Source organism: Rhinoderma darwinii, unplaced genomic scaffold (assembly GCF_050947455.1).
Source record: "Rhinoderma darwinii isolate aRhiDar2 unplaced genomic scaffold, aRhiDar2.hap1 Scaffold_742, whole genome shotgun sequence".
In the NCBI taxonomy this organism is placed as follows: Eukaryota; Metazoa; Chordata; class Amphibia; order Anura; family Rhinodermatidae; genus Rhinoderma; species Rhinoderma darwinii.
In genome coordinates this window covers 291,753-304,246 of record NW_027464304.1, presented here as the reverse complement: position 1 = coordinate 304,246, position 12,494 = coordinate 291,753, and the positions used below count along the sequence as shown (strand labels likewise).

General features: G+C 47.8%; 8 non-coding genes across 8 annotated transcripts; all 8 read left to right on the top strand.

Annotated features, from left to right (window-relative positions):
• The first annotated feature begins 1,196 nt into the window (after positions 1-1,196).
• LOC142730193 (U2 spliceosomal RNA) lies at positions 1,197-1,387 on the top strand. Its single transcript, XR_012878846.1, has one exon. It is a non-coding gene; the product is annotated as a U2 spliceosomal RNA (small nuclear RNA).
• A 1,284-nt stretch (positions 1,388-2,671) lies between these two features.
• Positions 2,672-2,862, top strand: LOC142730192 (U2 spliceosomal RNA). Its single transcript, XR_012878845.1, has one exon. It is a non-coding gene; the product is annotated as a U2 spliceosomal RNA (small nuclear RNA).
• Positions 2,863-4,138: 1,276 nt separating this feature from the next.
• On the top strand, positions 4,139-4,329 carry LOC142730191 (U2 spliceosomal RNA). The gene has a single exon (XR_012878844.1). It is a non-coding gene; the product is annotated as a U2 spliceosomal RNA (small nuclear RNA).
• Positions 4,330-5,617: 1,288 nt separating this feature from the next.
• LOC142730190 (U2 spliceosomal RNA) lies at positions 5,618-5,808 on the top strand. The gene has a single exon (XR_012878843.1). It is a non-coding gene; the product is annotated as a U2 spliceosomal RNA (small nuclear RNA).
• Positions 5,809-7,108: 1,300 nt separating this feature from the next.
• LOC142730189 (U2 spliceosomal RNA) lies at positions 7,109-7,299 on the top strand. The gene has a single exon (XR_012878842.1). It is a non-coding gene; the product is annotated as a U2 spliceosomal RNA (small nuclear RNA).
• Positions 7,300-8,595: 1,296 nt separating this feature from the next.
• LOC142730188 (U2 spliceosomal RNA) lies at positions 8,596-8,786 on the top strand. The gene has a single exon (XR_012878841.1). It is a non-coding gene; the product is annotated as a U2 spliceosomal RNA (small nuclear RNA).
• Positions 8,787-10,058: 1,272 nt separating this feature from the next.
• LOC142730187 (U2 spliceosomal RNA) lies at positions 10,059-10,249 on the top strand. Its single transcript, XR_012878840.1, has one exon. It is a non-coding gene; the product is annotated as a U2 spliceosomal RNA (small nuclear RNA).
• A 1,276-nt stretch (positions 10,250-11,525) lies between these two features.
• On the top strand, positions 11,526-11,716 carry LOC142730186 (U2 spliceosomal RNA). The gene has a single exon (XR_012878839.1). It is a non-coding gene; the product is annotated as a U2 spliceosomal RNA (small nuclear RNA).
• Positions 11,717-12,494: the final 778 nt, after the last annotated feature.

Genomic DNA, 12,494 nt, shown 5'->3' with positions numbered 1-12,494 from the left:
TTCAACACCTGTTGGACAATGCATGAGTGATAATGAGCTCATTGATTAAATGCAATTAATGAATAGATTGCCACCTCTTGTTGTGTGTCGTCTGTGTTTCTGTGTTTCCGGCATTTCACATTGGAACACCTCATTCACCTTCCTTGTCTTCTCTCCGCCCTCCCTTTTAGGTAAGTTAAAGAGCTGCACCTGAGCCAGCCACTGATTGATTGATTGATTGATTGATTGATTGATTGATTGATTGATTGATTGATTGATGCAGCACAACAGTCAAATAGTGGAGTGGAGTAGGGGAACAGCAAACAGCCAATAAAGCAGCCCGCCCGCTCGCCTGCCCGCCACAATGGACCTACCTGTGTACACTAGATGGATGTGATGGAATGTACTGTCGTCCCTACATTTCAAGAAGAAGTAAGAATTGCAGTTGCAACAAAGCCTTGCTTGCCTACAAAGAGAGCAGCAATTTGGATTTGTTACTATGTTACCTAGAAGAATAACAAACTGTGCAAGGATGGAGGTTGTAGGAGCAAGGAGAAGTTGTCTGTAAAGTTGGTGGATGCCTATTTTCCATTTTGCAGTCCCTTGTCTCCCTCTTGTGGCCTCCTGGAGGCAACTAGCTGTGCAAAAAAAAGACAGCCTGGCGGCCGGCTGTTGCAGTGTTGCCCTCTCAGGCAACACTGAGTGACTGACTGAGCCTCACCGTCTTATATAAAGTTCAGACGGAACTTTGCACGTGTCATAGTGGAGCCCTCAGGATTCCAGAGCCAGCTTTCTGACATCATAATGGGGCCTCAGAGATAAAAGCCTGGGCCCAGGCAGTGTTGGTCAGTGCTGCTCAGCAGGCAGCACTGGACTGGACTGGATTACAGCTGATACAAGGTGTGAAGGAACAAGGGGTGGCTGTGGGCATGCACTTGCTGCCGCTGCCAGTGTTTATCTGCATGGCAGCAGGGCATTTGGGCGTTGCCAGGAAGGCGTTTTTATGTAGATTCCTCCTCTTTCAGCACTGCATTGTGGTGCAAGCAAAAGAAGCAAATCCTGTCTGGCTTCCTCTCCGGCCTTTATTCACCTCCCGTGTAGCTGTGAGTGTGTGAGCCTGCAGGGCCCCATGGAATTGCCTAGAAGTAGGCTGAATCGCTGCAAGGGCTGAACAGCAGTATCGGGCAGGCTCGGGCAACGCGCGGCCCGTTCGGGTTATCGCTTCTCGGCCTTTTGGCTAAGATCAAGTGTAGTATCTGTTCTTATCAGTTTAATATCTGATACGTCCCCTATCTGGGGACCATATATTAAATGGATTTTTAGAACAGGGAGATGGAAATAGAGCTTGCTCTGTCCACTCCACGCATTGACCTGGTATTGCAGTATTTCCAGGACCGGTGCACCCTTTCCTTATGTGTTGACTAAAAGCAGATTCCAAAAGTGTTTTTTGTCTTTGCTATTGTTTCTGTCTTTCTGAAGGGATCTCCCCTTTTAATCCCATTATTTCAACACCTGTTGGACAATGCATGAGTGATAATGAGCTCATTGATTAAATGCAATTAATGAATAGATTGCCACCTCTTGTTGTGTGTCGTCTGTGTTTCTGTGTTTCCGGCATTTCACATTGGAACACCTCATTCACCTTCCTTGTCTTCTCTCCGCCCTCCCTTTTAGGTAAGTTAAAGAGCTGCACCTGAGCCAGCCACTGATTGATTGATTGATTGATTGATTGATTGATTGATTGATTGATTGATGCAGCACAACAGTCAAATAGTGGAGTGGAGTAGGGGAACAGCAAACAGCCAATAAAGCAGCCCGCCCGCTCGCCTGCCCGCCACAATGGACCTACCTGTGTACACTAGATGGATGTGATGGAATGTACTGTCGTCCCTACATTTCAAGAAGAAGTAAGAATTGCAGTTGCAACAAAGCCTTGCTTGCCTACAAAGAGAGCAGCAATTTGGATTTGTTACTATGTTACCTAGAAGAATAACAAACTGTGCAAGGATGGAGGTTGTAGGAGCAAGGAGAAGTTGTCTGTAAAGTTGGTGGATGCCTATTTTCCATTTTGCAGTCCCTTGTCTCCCTCTTGTGGCCTCCTGGAGGCAACTAGCTGTGCAAAAAAAAGACAGCCTGGCGGCCGGCTGTTGCAGTGTTGCCCTCTCAGGCAACACTGAGTGACTGACTGAGCCTCACCGTCTTATATAAAGTTCAGACGGAACTTTGCACGTGTCATAGTGGAGCCCTCAGGATTCCAGAGCCAGCTTTCTGACATCATAATGGGGCCTCAGAGATAAAAGCCTGGGCCCAGGCAGTGTTGGTCAGTGCTGCTCAGCAGGCAGCACTGGACTGGACTGGATTACAGCTGATACAAGGTGTGAAGGAACAAGGGGTGGCTGTGGGCATGCACTTGCTGCCGCTGCCAGTGTTTATCTGCATGGCAGCAGGGCATTTGGGCGTTGCCAGGAAGGCGTTTTTATGTAGATTCCTCCTCTTTCAGCACTGCATTGTGGTGCAAGCAAAAGAAGCAAATCCTGTCTGGCTTCCTCTCCGGCCTTTATTCACCTCCCGTGTAGCTGTGAGTGTGTGAGCCTGCAGGGCCCCATGGAATTGCCTAGAAGTAGGCTGAATCGCTGCAAGGGCTGAACAGCAGTATCGGGCAGGCTCGGGCAACGTGCGGCCCGTTCGGGTTATCGCTTCTCGGCCTTTTGGCTAAGATCAAGTGTAGTATCTGTTCTTATCAGTTTAATATCTGATACGTCCCCTATCTGGGGACCATATATTAAATGGATTTTTAGAACAGGGAGATGGAAATAGAGCTTGCTCTGTCCACTCCACGCATTGACCTGGTATTGCAGTATTTCCAGGACCGGTGCACCCTTTCCTTATGTGTTGACTAAAAGCAGATTCCAAAAGTGTTTTTTGTCTTTGCTATTGTTTCTGTCTTTCTGAAGGGATCTCCCCTTTTAATCCCATTATTTCAACACCTGTTGGACAATGCATGAGTGATAATGAGCTCATTGATTAAATGCAATTAATGAATAGATTGCCACCTCTTGTTGTGTGTCGTCTGTGTTTCTGTGTTTCCGGCATTTCACATTGGAACACCTCATTCACCTTCCTTGTCTTCTCTCCGCCCTCCCTTTTAGGTAAGTTAAAGAGCTGCACCTGAGCCAGCCACTGATTGATTGATTGATTGATTGATTGATTGATTGATTGATGCAGCACAACAGTCAAATAGTGGAGTGGAGTAGGGGAACAGCAAACAGCCAATAAAGCAGCCCGCCCGCTCGCCTGCCCGCCACAATGGACCTACCTGTGTACACTAGATGGATGTGATGGAATGTACTGTCGTCCCTACATTTCAAGAAGAAGTAAGAATTGCAGTTGCAACAAAGCCTTGCTTGCCTACAAAGAGAGCAGCAATTTGGATTTGTTACTATGTTACCTAGAAGAATAACAAACTGTGCAAGGATGGAGGTTGTAGGAGCAAGGAGAAGTTGTCTGTAAAGTTGGTGGATGCCTATTTTCCATTTTGCAGTCCCTTGTCTCCCTCTTGTGGCCTCCTGGAGGCAACTAGCTGTGCAAAAAAAAGACAGCCTGGCGGCCGGCTGTTGCAGTGTTGCCCTCTCAGGCAACACTGAGTGACTGACTGAGCCTCACCGTCTTATATAAAGTTCAGACGGAACTTTGCACGTGTCATAGTGGAGCCCTCAGGATTCCAGAGCCAGCTTTCTGACATCATAATGGGGCCTCAGAGATAAAAGCCTGGGCCCAGGCAGTGTTGGTCAGTGCTGCTCAGCAGGCAGCACTGGACTGGACTGGATTACAGCTGATACAAGGTGTGAAGGAACAAGGGGTGGCTGTGGGCATGCACTTGCTGCCGCTGCCAGTGTTTATCTGCATGGCAGCAGGGCATTTGGGCGTTGCCAGGAAGGCGTTTTTATGTAGATTCCTCCTCTTTCAGCACTGCATTGTGGTGCAAGCAAAAGAAGCAAATCCTGTCTGGCTTCCTCTCCGGCCTTTATTCACCTCCCGTGTAGCTGTGAGTGTGTGAGCCTGCAGGGCCCCATGGAATTGCCTAGAAGTAGGCTGAATCGCTGCAAGGGCTGAACAGCAGTATCGGGCAGGCTCGGGCAACGCGCGGCCCGTTCGGGTTATCGCTTCTCGGCCTTTTGGCTAAGATCAAGTGTAGTATCTGTTCTTATCAGTTTAATATCTGATACGTCCCCTATCTGGGGACCATATATTAAATGGATTTTTAGAACAGGGAGATGGAAATAGAGCTTGCTCTGTCCACTCCACGCATTGACCTGGTATTGCAGTATTTCCAGGACCGGTGCACCCTTTCCTTATGTGTTGACTAAAAGCAGATTCCAAAAGTGTTTTTTGTCTTTGCTATTGTTTATGTCTTTCTGAAGGGATCTCCCCTTTTAATCCCATTATTTCAACACCTGTTGGACAATGCATGAGTGATAATGAGCTCATTGATTAAATGCAATTAATGAATAGATTGCCACCTCTTGTTGTGTGTCGTCTGTGTTTCTGTGTTTCCGGCATTTCACATTGGAACACCTCATTCACCTTCCTTGTCTTCTCTCCGCCCTCCCTTTTAGGTAAGTTAAAGAGCTGCACCTGAGCCAGCCACTGATTGATTGATTGATTGATTGATTGATTGATTGATTGATTGATTGATTGATGCAGCACAACAGTCAAATAGTGGAGTGGAGTAGGGGAACAGCAAACAGCCAATAAAGCAGCCCGCCCGCTCGCCTGCCCGCCACAATGGACCTACCTGTGTACACTAGATGGATGTGATGGAATGTACTGTCGTCCCTACATTTCAAGAAGAAGTAAGAATTGCAGTTGCAACAAAGCCTTGCTTGCCTACAAAGAGAGCAGCAATTTGGATTTGTTACTATGTTACCTAGAAGAATAACAAACTGTGCAAGGATGGAGGTTGTAGGAGCAAGGAGAAGTTGTCTGTAAAGTTGGTGGATGCCTATTTTCCATTTTGCAGTCCCTTGTCTCCCTCTTGTGGCCTCCTGGAGGCAACTAGCTGTGCAAAAAAAAGACAGCCTGGCGGCCGGCTGTTGCAGTGTTGCCCTCTCAGGCAACACTGAGTGACTGACTGAGCCTCACCGTCTTATATAAAGTTCAGACGGAACTTTGCACGTGTCATAGTGGAGCCCTCAGGATTCCAGAGCCAGCTTTCTGACATCATAATGGGGCCTCAGAGATAAAAGCCTGGGCCCAGGCAGTGTTGGTCAGTGCTGCTCAGCAGGCAGCACTGGACTGGACTGGATTACAGCTGATACAAGGTGTGAAGGAACAAGGGGTGGCTGTGGGCATGCACTTGCTGCCGCTGCCAGTGTTTATCTGCATGGCAGCAGGGCATTTGTGCGTTGCCAGGAAGGCGTTTTTATGTAGATTCCTCCTCTTTCAGCACTGCATTGTGGTGCAAGCAAAAGAAGCAAATCCTGTCTGGCTTCCTCTCCGGCCTTTATTCACCTCCCGTGTAGCTGTGAGTGTGTGAGCCTGCAGGGCCCCATGGAATTGCCTAGAAGTAGGCTGAATCGCTGCAAGGGCTGAACAGCAGTATCGGGCAGGCTCGGGCAACGCGCGGCCCGTTCGGGTTATCGCTTCTCGGCCTTTTGGCTAAGATCAAGTGTAGTATCTGTTCTTATCAGTTTAATATCTGATACGTCCCCTATCTGGGGACCATATATTAAATGGATTTTTAGAACAGGGAGATGGAAATAGAGCTTGCTCTGTCCACTCCACGCATTGACCTGGTATTGCAGTATTTCCAGGACCGGTGCACCCTTTCCTTATGTGTTGACTAAAAGCAGATTCCAAAAGTGTTTTTTGTCTTTGCTATTGTTTCTGTCTTTCTGAAGGGATCTCCCCTTTTAATCCCATTATTTCAACACCTGTTGGACAATGCATGAGTGATAATGAGCTCATTGATTAAATGCAATTAATGAATAGATTGCCACCTCTTGTTGTGTGTCGTCTGTGTTTCTGTGTTTCCGGCATTTCACATTGGAACACCTCATTCACCTTCCTTGTCTTCTCTCCGCCCTCCCTTTTAGGTAAGTTAAAGAGCTGCACCTGAGCCAGCCACTGATTGATTGATTGATTGATTGATTGATTGATTGATTGATTGATTGATTGATTGATTGATTGATGCAGCACAACAGTCAAATAGTGGAGTGGAGTAGGGGAACAGCAAACAGCCAATAAAGCAGCCCGCCCGCTCGCCTGCCCGCCACAATGGACCTACCTGTGTACACTAGATGGATGTGATGGAATGTACTGTCGTCCCTACATTTCAAGAAGAAGTAAGAATTGCAGTTGCAACAAAGCCTTGCTTGCCTACAAAGAGAGCAGCAATTTGGATTTGTTACTATGTTACCTAGAAGAATAACAAACTGTGCAAGGATGGAGGTTGTAGGAGCAAGGAGAAGTTGTCTGTAAAGTTGGTGGATGCCTATTTTCCATTTTGCAGTCCCTTGTCTCCCTCTTGTGGCCTCCTGGAGGCAACTAGCTGTGCAAAAAAAAGACAGCCTGGCGGCCGGCTGTTGCAGTGTTGCCCTCTCAGGCAACACTGAGTGACTGACTGAGCCTCACCGTCTTATATAAAGTTCAGACGGAACTTTGCACGTGTCATAGTGGAGCCCTCAGGATTCCAGAGCCAGCTTTCTGACATCATAATGGGGCCTCAGAGATAAAAGCCTGGGCCCAGGCAGTGTTGGTCAGTGCTGCTCAGCAGGCAGCACTGGACTGGACTGGATTACAGCTGATACAAGGTGTGAAGGAACAAGGGGTGGCTGTGGGCATGCACTTGCTGCCGCTGCCAGTGTTTATCTGCATGGCAGCAGGGCATTTGGGCGTTGCCAGGAAGGCGTTTTTATGTAGATTCCTCCTCTTTCAGCACTGCATTGTGGTGCAAGCAAAAGAAGCAAATCCTGTCTGGCTTCCTCTCCGGCCTTTATTCACCTCCCGTGTAGCTGTGAGTGTGTGAGCCTGCAGGGCCCCATGGAATTGCCTAGAAGTAGGCTGAATCGCTGCAAGGGCTGAACAGCAGTATCGGGCAGGCTCGGGCAACGCGCGGCCCGTTCGGGTTATCGCTTCTCGGCCTTTTGGCTAAGATCAAGTGTAGTATCTGTTCTTATCAGTTTAATATCTGATACGTCCCCTATCTGGGGACCATATATTAAATGGATTTTTAGAACAGGGAGATGGAAATAGAGCTTGCTCTGTCCACTCCACGCATTGACCTGGTATTGCAGTATTTCCAGGACCGGTGCACCCTTTCCTTATGTGTTGACTAAAAGCAGATTCCAAAAGTGTTTTTTGTCTTTGCTATTGTTTCTGTCTTTCTGAAGGGATCTCCCCTTTTAATCCCATTATTTCAACACCTGTTGGACAATGCATGAGTGATAATGAGCTCATTGATTAAATGCAATTAATGAATAGATTGCCACCTCTTGTTGTGTGTCGTCTGTGTTTCTGTGTTTCCGGCATTTCACATTGGAACACCTCATTCACCTTCCTTGTCTTCTCTCCGCCCTCCCTTTTAGGTAAGTTAAAGAGCTGCACCTGAGCCAGCCACTGATTGATTGATTGATTGATTGATTGATTGATTGATTGATTGATTGATTGATTGATTGATGCAGCACAACAGTCAAATAGTGGAGTGGAGTAGGGGAACAGCAAACAGCCAATAAAGCAGCCCGCCCGCTCGCCTGCCCGCCACAATGGACCTACCTGTGTACACTAGATGGATGTGATGGAATGTACTGTCGTCCCTACATTTCAAGAAGAAGTAAGAATTGCAGTTGCAACAAAGCCTTGCTTGCCTACAAAGAGAGCAGCAATTTGGATTTGTTACTATGTTACCTAGAAGAATAACAAACTGTGCAAGGATGGAGGTTGTAGGAGCAAGGAGAAGTTGTCTGTAAAGTTGGTGGATGCCTATTTTCCATTTTGCAGTCCCTTGTCTCCCTCTTGTGGCCTCCTGGAGGCAACTAGCTGTGCAAAAAAAAGACAGCCTGGCGGCCGGCTGTTGCAGTGTTGCCCTCTCAGGCAACACTGAGTGACTGACTGAGCCTCACCGTCTTATATAAAGTTCAGACGGAACTTTGCACGTGTCATAGTGGAGCCCTCAGGATTCCAGAGCCAGCTTTCTGACATCATAATGGGGCCTCAGAGATAAAAGCCTGGGCCCAGGCAGTGTTGGTCAGTGCTGCTCAGCAGGCAGCACTGGACTGGACTGGATTACAGCTGACACAAGGTGTGAAGGAACAAGGGGTGGCTGTGGGCATGCACTTGCTGCCGCTGCCAGTGTTTATCTGCATGGCAGCAGGGCATTTGGGCGTTGCCAGGAAGGCGTTTTTATGTAGATTCCTCCTCTTTCAGCACTGCATTGTGGTGCAAGCAAAAGAAGCAAATCCTGTCTGGCTTCCTCTCCGGCCTTTATTCACCTCCCGTGTAGCTGTGAGTGTGTGAGCCTGCAGGGCCCCATGGAATTGCCTAGAAGTAGGCTGAATCGCTGCAAGGGCTGAACAGCAGTATCGGGCAGGCTCGGGCAACGCGCGGCCCGTTCGGGTTATCGCTTCTCGGCCTTTTGGCTAAGATCAAGTGTAGTATCTGTTCTTATCAGTTTAATATCTGATACGTCCCCTATCTGGGGACCATATATTAAATGGATTTTTAGAACAGGGAGATGGAAATAGAGCTTGCTCTGTCCACTCCACGCATTGACCTGGTATTGCAGTATTTCCAGGACCGGTGCACCCTTTCCTTATGTGTTGACTAAAAGCAGATTCCAAAAGTGTTTTTTGTCTTTGCTATTGTTTCTGTCTTTCTGAAGGGATCTCCCCTTTTAATCCCATTATTTCAACACCTGTTGGACAATGCATGAGTGATAATGAGCTCATTGATTAAATGCAATTAATGAATAGATTGCCACCTCTTGTTGTGTGTCGTCTGTGTTTCTGTGTTTCCGGCATTTCACATTGGAACACCTCATTCACCTTCCTTGTCTTCTCTCCGCCCTCCCTTTTAGGTAAGTTAAAGAGCTGCACCTGAGCCAGCCACTGATTGATTGATTGATTGATTGATTGATTGATTGATGCAGCACAACAGTCAAATAGTGGAGTGGAGTAGGGGAACAGCAAACAGCCAATAAAGCAGCCCGCCCGCTCGCCTGCCCGCCACAATGGACCTACCTGTGTACACTAGATGGATGTGATGGAATGTACTGTCGTCCCTACATTTCAAGAAGAAGTAAGAATTGCAGTTGCAACAAAGCCTTGCTTGCCTACAAAGAGAGCAGCAATTTGGATTTGTTACTATGTTACCTAGAAGAATAACAAACTGTGCAAGGATGGAGGTTGTAGGAGCAAGGAGAAGTTGTCTGTAAAGTTGGTGGATGCCTATTTTCCATTTTGCAGTCCCTTGTCTCCCTCTTGTGGCCTCCTGGAGGCAACTAGCTGTGCAAAAAAAAGACAGCCTGGCGGCCGGCTGTTGCAGTGTTGCCCTCTCAGGCAACACTGAGTGACTGACTGAGCCTCACCGTCTTATATAAAGTTCAGACGGAACTTTGCACGTGTCATAGTGGAGCCCTCAGGATTCCAGAGCCAGCTTTCTGACATCATAATGGGGCCTCAGAGATAAAAGCCTGGGCCCAGGCAGTGTTGGTCAGTGCTGCTCAGCAGGCAGCACTGGACTGGACTGGATTACAGCTGATACAAGGTGTGAAGGAACAAGGGGTGGCTGTGGGCATGCACTTGCTGCCGCTGCCAGTGTTTATCTGCATGGCAGCAGGGCATTTGGGCGTTGCCAGGAAGGCGTTTTTATGTAGATTCCTCCTCTTTCAGCACTGCATTGTGGTGCAAGCAAAAGAAGCAAATCCTGTCTGGCTTCCTCTCCGGCCTTTATTCACCTCCCGTGTAGCTGTGAGTGTGTGAGCCTGCAGGGCCCCATGGAATTGCCTAGAAGTAGGCTGAATCGCTGCAAGGGCTGAACAGCAGTATCGGGCAGGCTCGGGCAACGCGCGGCCCGTTCGGGTTATCGCTTCTCGGCCTTTTGGCTAAGATCAAGTGTAGTATCTGTTCTTATCAGTTTAATATCTGATACGTCCCCTATCTGGGGACCATATATTAAATGGATTTTTAGAACAGGGAGATGGAAATAGAGCTTGCTCTGTCCACTCCACGCATTGACCTGGTATTGCAGTATTTCCAGGACCGGTGCACCCTTTCCTTATGTGTTGACTAAAAGCAGATTCCAAAAGTGTTTTTTGTCTTTGCTATTGTTTCTGTCTTTCTGAAGGGATCTCCCCTTTTAATCCCATTATTTCAACACCTGTTGGACAATGCATGAGTGATAATGAGCTCATTGATTAAATGCAATTAATGAATAGATTGCCACCTCTTGTTGTGTGTCGTCTGTGTTTCTGTGTTTCCGGCATTTCACATTGGAACACCTCATTCACCTTCCTTGTCTTCTCTCCGCCCTCCCTTTTAGGTAAGTTAAAGAGCTGCACCTGAGCCAGCCACTGATTGATTGATTGATTGATTGATTGATTGATTGATTGATGCAGCACAACAGTCAAATAGTGGAGTGGAGTAGGGGAACAGCAAACAGCCAATAAAGCAGCCCGCCCGCTCGCCTGCCCGCCACAATGGACCTACCTGTGTACACTAGATGGATGTGATGGAATGTACTGTCGTCCCTACATTTCAAGAAGAAGTAAGAATTGCAGTTGCAACAAAGCCTTGCTTGCCTACAAAGAGAGCAGCAATTTGGATTTGTTACTATGTTACCTAGAAGAATAACAAACTGTGCAAGGATGGAGGTTGTAGGAGCAAGGAGAAGTTGTCTGTAAAGTTGGTGGATGCCTATTTTCCATTTTGCAGTCCCTTGTCTCCCTCTTGTGGCCTCCTGGAGGCAACTAGCTGTGCAAAAAAAAGACAGCCTGGCGGCCGGCTGTTGCAGTGTTGCCCTCTCAGGCAACACTGAGTGACTGACTGAGCCTCACCGTCTTATATAAAGTTCAGACGGAACTTTGCACGTGTCATAGTGGAGCCCTCAGGATTCCAGAGCCAGCTTTCTGACATCATAATGGGGCCTCAGAGATAAAAGCCTGGGCCCAGGCAGTGTTGGTCAGTGCTGCTCAGCAGGCAGCACTGGACTGGACTGGATTACAGCTGATACAAGGTGTGAAGGAACAAGGGGTGGCTGTGGGCATGCACTTGCTGCCGCTGCCAGTGTTTATCTGCATGGCAGCAGGGCATTTGGGCGTTGCCAGGAAGGCGTTTTTATGTAGATTCCTCCTCTTTCAGCACTGCATTGTGGTGCAAGCAAAAGAAGCAAATCCTGTCTGGCTTCCTCTCCGGCCTTTATTCACCTCCCGTGTAGCTGTGAGTGTGTGAGCCTGCAGGGCCCCATGGAATTGCCTAGAAGTAGGCTGAATCGCTGCAAGGGCTGAACAGCAGTATCGGGCAGGCTCGGGCAACGCGCGGCCCGTTCGGGTTATCGCTTCTCGGCCTTTTGGCTAAGATCAAGTGTAGTATCTGTTCTTATCAGTTTAATATCTGATACGTCCCCTATCTGGGGACCATATATTAAATGGATTTTTAGAACAGGGAGATGGAAATAGAGCTTGCTCTGTCCACTCCACGCATTGACCTGGTATTGCAGTATTTCCAGGACCGGTGCACCCTTTCCTTATGTGTTGACTAAAAGCAGATTCCAAAAGTGTTTTTTGTCTTTGCTATTGTTTCTGTCTTTCTGAAGGGATCTCCCCTTTTAATCCCATTATTTCAACACCTGTTGGACAATGCATGAGTGATAATGAGCTCATTGATTAAATGCAATTAATGAATAGATTGCCACCTCTTGTTGTGTGTCGTCTGTGTTTCTGTGTTTCCGGCATTTCACATTGGAACACCTCATTCACCTTCCTTGTCTTCTCTCCGCCCTCCCTTTTAGGTAAGTTAAAGAGCTGCACCTGAGCCAGCCACTGATTGATTGATTGATTGATTGATTGATTGATGCAGCACAACAGTCAAATAGTGGAGTGGAGTAGGGGAACAGCAAACAGCCAATAAAGCAGCCCGCCCGCTCGCCTGCCCGCCACAATGGACCTACCTGTGTACACTAGATGGATGTGATGGAATGTACTGTCGTCCCTACATTTCAAGAAGAAGTAAGAATTGCAGTTGCAACAAAGCCTTGCTTGCCTACAAAGAGAGCAGCAATTTGGATTTGTTACTATGTTACCTAGAAGAATAACAAACTGTGCAAGGATGGAGGTTGTAGGAGCAAGGAGAAGTTGTCTGTAAAGTTGGTGGATGCCTATTTTCCATTTTGCAGTCCCTTGTCTCCCTCTTGTGGCCTCCTGGAGGCAACTAGCTGTGCAAAAAAAAGACAGCCTGGCGGCCGGCTGTTGCAGTGTTGCCCTCTCAGGCAACACTGAGTGACTGACTGAGCCTCACCGTCTT